The 8,601-nt window shown below is 32.4% G+C and overlaps 1 long non-coding RNA gene across 2 annotated transcripts; it reads right to left on the reverse strand.

The window, feature by feature from the left end:
- Positions 1-1,528: 1,528 nt before the first annotated feature.
- Positions 1,529-8,118, reverse strand: LOC114074824. 2 transcript variants are annotated; one of them, XR_003575114.1, is made up of 3 exons: positions 8,000-8,118; positions 6,202-7,766; positions 1,529-1,685 (listed from the first exon to the last, which is right to left on the reverse strand). It is a non-coding gene; the product is annotated as an uncharacterized LOC114074824 (long non-coding RNA). The 2 variants fall into 2 exon arrangements; XR_003575113.1 differs by lacking the exon at positions 1,529-1,685 and having other exon boundaries at positions 6,013-7,766.
- Positions 8,119-8,601: the final 483 nt, after the last annotated feature.

Consider the following 8,601-nt stretch of genomic DNA (forward strand, 5'->3'; position numbering starts at 1 on the left):
GAACACATAAGCACCGCAACAATAAGTGGACCATACCAAACATCACAATTCAAGATCTATACTACACAATATAGAAGAGGTTAGGTCAACATACCATCATTCCATCAAGAGCACCTCCAATCGATAGCCATTGCAACCAATTCAATCCATAGAGGCACTTACCAATAGCCATACACACAAATCCAAACAAATAATCAAACTATACAATGATCCAACATAACACAATTTTAATCACATAAGGACAACCTACATACAATTCTAACATGCTTCTTACATAATTCAATAGCACAAAGTAGTCTACACAAGAAATCAATACAATAGAGATATGATCACATCATCCATAATATAGCCAAAATAAGGATATTGTGATTTTCATGGGTTCATAGAGTTTTTGACTTAGAATCATCAAATTAATACCAATTCAATCATAAACCATTGAATTCAAAAAGTTTTATGCAAGAAACCTTGGCTAGAATTCAATTTAGAAGTTCATTCTTTCATAAACTCTTGGAAAGTCTGTTGAAGTTTGGATCCTTGAAGAAAGAGAGTTCAAGGATGAACCACTATACCTTGATTGAAGAAAATCCACGAAAATTGTGAAGGCTTGATGGAAAAATCAAGCTCCAAGCTCCCACCTTTCTTCAAGCACTATAACCAAAAAAGGGATATAGCGACAATTAAAAATTGCATTAGCGGCCATAACTATTTCCTCTATATCCATTACCAGCCAAAGCCCTTTGGTTGTTGTATCAGGGGTTGGCAAAGGCTTTTGCGGCCATTTAGACAAAAGCTGGTAAAGTCAAGGTCTTTTGCCGCTAAAACTAATTAGATATTGCGGCAATTAAAAAGGCTGCTAAATCCAATCCAAAACGGTTAGCATGTAACGACCTTTTTTATTGCCACTAAAACCAACTAAATTGCCACTAAAACACATTTCTTCTAGTGACAATTGCTTGCGGAAATATAAATGGATTTTAAATCCAATGAAAACAGTTAGTTATACGTTTGTAATGTCCATTTTTATAGCTGCTAAATCCTACTAAATTGCCGCTAAAACGCATTAGTTCTAGTGGAAATTAAAAAAATTGTTAAATCAAATTTGAAACGACAATAATGTTCATGTAGCGTCCATTTTTATAGCTTGTAAATTCGATAAAATTGGAGCTAAAAGTTTATATTTTTAATGACAATAGTTTGGTGGCAATTATAAAGGCTAAAATATCCTTTTGAAACCATCTTAATTTCCTCTATTTAGCATCAAATATTATTGGCTAGAAGATTCACTTATTTTGATGCTACAATTCACAAACCTTAATGACCTACAGGTTAGCCGTAATTAATAATGACCACATCCATTGATAAAATTATCCAGTTCAAACTTCTACCAATAAATCTAACAAAATTCTAATCAAAAGAGAGCCTATTGGATGTGATGATGTTTATCAAATGCTAAAAAGTATATAATATGATTCATAGGACATAATATATCTCATCAAATCTAAACAAAATGAAGTATCAATCAAAACTATAGTATCACAACTTTAAAACTAAACTTATATTAACGAAACATCTTATGTCATTAGATAACAAATCTAATAAAACAATTTCTTCAAAGAATTTCCACAATGGTTCTATCATATTGATATATTTCATAGGCATAATTTTTTAAATCATACCCGCATGACCTGAAATAATAAAATAAATGTGTCAAAAGATGTAATTCAATTGATAAAAATATCTCGAGATACAACAAGTTCACATACTCTAACGAAACATTTGTTAGACCAAATGTTACATGAAAAACAAGCAATGTGCATATACAAATGACCCTAGTATGCAAAAGACTGTTCATTATGAAGACATTCACAACCTAGAAAATAAACAAAGAAAAAGCAGAAGCACATTCATAGCCACAGCAACAAACCCTGAAAGAACGGAAGCGCATAACAACTTGAGTAGCAAATTAAGAAAAACAGTGCAGAGGGAAAAAAAACGAGGGAAATTCTGCCTGAAGCAATCTGCCCAGATGTGGCCTTCTGAATGTATACAACACGTAAACCCTATGCTTTAACTAGCAAACATTCTTCGGGAAAAAGAATGATAAAACTTACCAGGATGTACAATACATATACATACAAACACATAAATTAATTTATTCTCAAACCCCTGCACAAAAGGGCATGAGATCGGATCAAATTTAAGGTATACAAAAATCCCACCAATAAAAATAAGTAGCAAAAGAATGTTCATATATCTGAAGAGAAAATTTGTGCACAAAGTAGCTTTAGTAATTAGACCACTTATATGCAACTATACCAACAAAACATAAAGTTAAAACTAACTACACTTCAAGGGTTGAAACTATACCAACATTACCTATAGATGCAACTATACCAACAAATCCAATACAAACAGGCAGCACGCTAGAGAATGATAGCAGCAGAAAGAGGTTTAGTAATTTTGGTATATGGCACTTTTGGCTTAATTTCTTCTTTGCTTGTATGTCTTTGCTCGTCATAGCTTCTCTCTTGTTAATACTACTTTATGTTGTACAAATCATGATTGTCTTATCCAGTAAGACTAATGTTGTTACGTAAGTCTCTCATCCTTGTACATGCTACTTTATACTTTACAAGAACAAAAAGAGCAGGTAAGTTGATCAAGATTTTTCAAGTTAAGAAATAGTGAAGAAAGTAAACATTTTAACTGCTTCATTAATGATACTTATCTTTTTATTTAAAGTATTCTTATTGAAAACGGAACGTAAAGAAGTAGTTCCGTTGAAGAAGGTTTCTGTTCGAGTAGTTAGACAATTAATATTCAGCATACCAACAGAAGCTACAGATAAAACTAACTACATTTCAAGGGCTAGCAACAATGTAAATGAATCCAACATTACATTAGAAGTTTTTGAAGAAATAAATAATCTTTGTAATCTTGGTTTTAAAGGAATATACCTTAGGACCTTGGATGGAATTTTCTTTGCATTACTTTTCCATCAAGAAGCTACACAAATTTTGCATTCATTGACATCCATACTGGCAAACTCTTTTATGAAAAGCATATAGTCATTGGGACAAGCATGAATCTTTTTATACTTTAAGCCCAAGCCTTCAACTATTTTATTGGTCTCATAGAAAGAAAAGGTAACATTTCCCCTTCTTGCAACGCATCATTTAATAGTTCAAGCAACGAATCAAAAGATTCATTTGACCATTTGTACATGCATTTTGTATGACATATATGTAGCAAAAAGGACAATTTGCTAAACTTCTTACATCTAGGATATAGTTCTTCATTTGCATCTTTCAAGAGTCGCCCAAATTTTTCAATCTCTGGATGTGTTTGATTTCCAGACAAGGAGTATTATTTTCTAGAAGGTTTTGCTCCATATCAATTGTTTCATTGACATTAATATCGATTGATTGTGTACAACCTCCAAGGGCGTCATGTATCATTCCTCTCATATCATCACCTCTTAAAGTTGACTGGTTGAAATTAGTTACTCAGTATTGTTTGATCTATTTAGAGACTCTCCGTGACAAAACCAAGTATTATATGATAAGATGATCATATGATGTATCCCGATTTACTTGATGAAAAACACATATCCTGTACAAGGATGCAATTTTGTCTCCATCTTGTTTTTCAGAAAAGGAATGACTTAAAATTCCTTGACTCTATCCAAGTATTCTTTACTAACTCTATCACAATGCATCAACTTTTTATTTCTAAGATTGTCCATAAAGTTAAAGATATTCTTTCTTTCAACAGTTACTGTAAGAACTAAAAATACGTAAGTAAAAAAGAGGTGGAATTGATACTAATTATATCTTAATAATGAGTTAGCTCAACACACATGAAAATGTTAGAACACTTCCATTATATATTTTCTTCCCAAGTCATGCTAATATGAAAAATTGTGCCCATAAATGAAGCATAGTTTAAACAAAGAACAATATTAAAAACATTTAGCTTTTATAAATAAAATTCTATGGAAGTTCTATTTGAAGATGGATAGGCTGTAGATTCAATATATCTATGCTTCAACATCAAATATAAGAATATATGGAATATCATCCTGGTACAAGCTTAATGGATTGTTATACAAATCTAGAGGCTAAGAATTACTTTACTGCTACTACATTTACTTATCAGTAGGTGATGCATGTTGAGAACTTCTCTATCGAATCTATTTACATGAGAATGAGATGGAATCTTTCCAAAGGTTCCATGGAGAAACTTATCTATAACAATCTTGGGTGTCCTAACTGGCTTATATGTCATGGTTAACAATAAAGTTAAGGCTTACATAGATGACTCAAATGGGGTGCACAAACTGATCAGATTATGTGTTATGTAGCATGAGCCTGAGAAGTTGAATTGCCTTTTCTTTAGATGATTCAATAGTATCATTTACTCTCAACTTTTATAAGATGCATATGTGTTTCCAAGTGTCTATGGGCTGATCTGATTAGGTTAGCTTGGCTAGACAAAATGCTAGAAGAAGTTCTTGTTAAGCTGAAATCTTAATTATATTACTGACAGATTGTCTACCATTTGTTGTTATAAAGCAGCCATCAAGTAAAAGCTTGCAAAGTAAAGATTATTTTAAAAAGGGTTACTCAAGATATAATGTTCGAGAAGAAATTACAGAACCTACATTCAATTGTCTAGCTCCTACTTTCAGATTTAAGCATTTTATAGTTTAAGCATTTAGATCTTTTGATTGTAATACACTCTTATGTAGATGGCTGATGTGGGGCTAAAGACTGACCAGATTGTGACATGATTTCATGCTATTTAGCAGGAGCCTAGACAATCCAACTCCTTTTCTTTAAGTCCCAATTTACTTGTACCATTTGGTGTTGAGTTCTATGATTCCTAAGGGTATGATGAATGTATATGGACTTATCTGCTTAGGTTAGTTGTGATATAAAAAATGCGAGAAGAAGTTTCAGTTAAGTGTAAATATTAATGATATTACTAATAGATTGTATCTACCATTTATGGTTAGAAATAAACTATCAAGGGAAAGTTTGTATAGATTAGGATATTCTAATAAAGGTTGTTCAAGATATTCATATGCAAGAGAGGATTAAACGGCTTTTCATTAAGTATCGATTTACTGCAATTGTTTGGTCTCATGTTATATGATGCCTAAGGGTGTGTCAAATATCTATGGGCTGGTAACACACAAAACTGCCGGATAGTCACTGAGAAGTCCCTACAATCAGAATTTAAACTCAATGTAGATGGTTCCTGAGTTCCTTCAATCACAATTCTCGTATTGAAGGAGCAGGAGAAATTATCAGAGATCCGAAAGGGAATTGGATGGTTGGTTTCACAATAAAAAATTATGGCTTGATTCCAGCTCACGCTGAAACAATGGCAATATGCTATGGACTACTACTGATAGTCAACATGACTTCAAAGCCATTGAAATAGCATCGGACTCTCAAGACGCCATAAACTTAATTAATTAAGGAACTGAATTCTTTGTTAACACGAAATATATTTGTTAGGCACTGCTGCAGATGTTGAAGAACCCGCAGATCAAGCACAGCTGTAGGAAGCAAAATCAGGTGGCAAACCTACTAGCTAAAAAGGGAGCAAATATGGAATCAACCGGTGTTTTTGTGAAGTGGGAAGCTCAACCATCTTTTGTCAATGAATCCATAGAGGCTGATAAGAGGGGCATTTGTTTTGCTATCTTAGAAAGAAAATCCTTTGTACAAGTATCTAGTAGTATAAGTACTAATAGTTCTAACATTTCTATTCCTGTTTCTATTAATCGTAGCCCTACTAATAGTAGGTTATGCAACCACCTGGTCTGTAATGAAGCATATTCACTATAAATAATTTTTTTCTGTTAACCAAAAATATAATATTTATGGGCTGGTATGCTAAGGTTAGTTGCGCTATACAAAATGACAAGAATTTCTAGTTAAGATGACATCTTCAATATATTACAAGCAGTTTCTATCTACTATTTATGCTTAGAAAGGAACATTCTAGGTAAAGCTTGCTCATTAAAGAAAGTTTGAAGAAGGGTTATCACAAATATTTATGTTTGAGGTAGCACCTATTTTTACATATTTAAGCTTAAGACAGTTCATGTATTTAGGGCTTCTAATCGTAATGCACCTAAGGTTTATGTAGACGTCTTAAATGAGGCTAACAAACTGATTTGATTGTGACCTGATTGTGTGTCATGCTATGTAGCAGCTACTTGATACAGTTGAGCACCTTCTCTTTAAGTGTCGATATACTGCTATCCTTTAGTCCAGAACAATCAGTCAGAAGAGGGTAGTCAAACAGAGAACCTGCAAGTGCAAAGATGCAGAGAATGGCTATATCATTTAGAATATGCTGGTCCAGAAAATATATCAGGCTTGAATAACACCCTTTGGAAGCAGATACTGGTGGATTAAATGTTGCAGATGCACATTATATGTAAGCCACTTTAAATCTTTTCAGCAGGGACATCAAACACTACATTTACTTCCTTATCGAACAGGAGAACCAATGTGTATCTCTAACATGCCTTAGGATGTGTCAAATGTCTATGGGGTGATGTGTTGAGGTTAGTTGGGCTATACAAAGTGCTAGAAACAATTCTAGTTAACCTGCAATCTTTATGATATTACAAGCAGAGATTGTATGTACCATTTATGGTTAGAAAGGAACAATCAAAAAATGAATATTCTAAGAATTGCTGCTTAAGATATTCATGTTAGAGTAGAAATTACGAAAACTAAATATGATTTTGTAGCCCCTACTTACTTATTTGAGCTTTTGACAATTCAAGTTTTTAGAGTTTCTTATTGCAATTCATGTTACTCAAAACTGATAAATACATAAGTTTTATAAGTACATTCACACAATATACAATATCTAAGCAGCTTCATATTATGACAACATCAGTACCTATAATGGATTGTTAACAACTACAACTAAGATCAATTGACTAGGGCTCACTTCATTGAGATGAAAAGCGATAAGGAAAAGGTTCACTGAAGCCGCAAGCTTCGTTGAAGCGAGAAGCATGAAGCAAAATACACACTTTTCAAACTATAAGAATCTTTCAATTCATAAGATCTATCAAATCTACATATAATATATGAAAACAAAGCACTCAACAGAAACAATACATTAACCCAAATTTTTGAATTTCTTAAAAAAACTAAGTAATGAAATAGAGACAGAACATCAAAAAAACATAGACAAGACATGGTATGGTAGAGAAAGAAGAGATACGACTTCCAGTTTGCTTCTCGCTTTAAGCAACAAAAGAACTCACTTTAAAGTACACTAGTCAAGAGTTTTCCCAAAATAATAAATAGCATTTGGATAGAAGTGTAGCTAAAAAATCATGCACACTTTTCATGAAACAAGTTTGAAAAATCTAGATATTTTCTAAATTTTCTTCACTCAAGTTGAATGTGTTTTGTTTCTTCAATCCAATCATCTTTCTATTGAATAATAACACTCAAAACAATTCTCACATGAACATATAATTTTCAGATCTACTTGCAAGAGAGTAACTCAAATAATAAATTCCTTCTAACAACTCCATCAAAAATATCAGAATGAAAAGAGGAACTTGCAGACATTAACTAGACATAAATCAGACCACACACTTTGTAAATACAAAAAATATTATGGTTAAAAAATCATAAATCATAACAATTGGTTGAGTAATTGGGAGGTAGAATGTTGATCCGATGAATACACCAAAGTTGATCCGACGAATCTCATAAAACCTACATAAAAAGGTAAATGAAGAACGAAATTGAGAAACTTTCAAACATCACAGGAAATCCAAAATAAATTCTTTTTCAATCAGTTTAAAAACGTGACCCAAATATTTTGGCAGTTACTATGAGATAGGATTTCGGTTCAATAAAAAAAAGAATTGTAACATTAATTTTCGGATTAATTGCTCAAAAGGATGTATACGAAGAATATGAAACTATGATTTTGTATAGAATTAAACCTTGGATTACTAGTGAAGATGGAGATGGTGAATACGGCAGACCTACTATGAATAAGGCAAAGTATCGTTATTTCTCTGCTTGGAAGATGAGTTGAGTTGATATATGGGGCGGCGGACTAATTAAGAGGGAATAGTTTTTTTTTTAATATTTTAAAGTTTATCATTAATAATTGGGAGGGAAAATTTAATAGTAGTGTAATATTTTTGAGGTAAAAAAAGGATGAAAGTTGAGTTGAATTAATGAATTTTAGTGGCAAATTAATTTTATTTGTTACAAAAAAGATATCTTTTAGCGGCTATAGTTCATCTGCCACCAATATCTCGGCTTAAGGAATTAATTAGAGGCAAAATATTAATTGCCGCTAAATAATTTCCACTACAACCCAATTTGTAGTAGTGAAGCTCCAATGGAGTTCTAGAGGATTCTTTTGGGATCGTGGTTCTTTGATTTTGAACAAATGAACTTAGCTTTAAGTTCTAGACTTATAAAACAACTTAAAATATCCAAAATGACCCTAAGTAACCGATCTTTTTATTTTTAGAACATTAGGTTAAATACCCAAAATGACCTTGGCTTGGCCGAGACACCTGCCGAAAATCTG

Source organism: Solanum pennellii, chromosome 11, assembly GCF_001406875.1.
Source record: "Solanum pennellii chromosome 11, SPENNV200".
In the NCBI taxonomy this organism is placed as follows: domain Eukaryota; kingdom Viridiplantae; phylum Streptophyta; class Magnoliopsida; order Solanales; family Solanaceae; genus Solanum; species Solanum pennellii.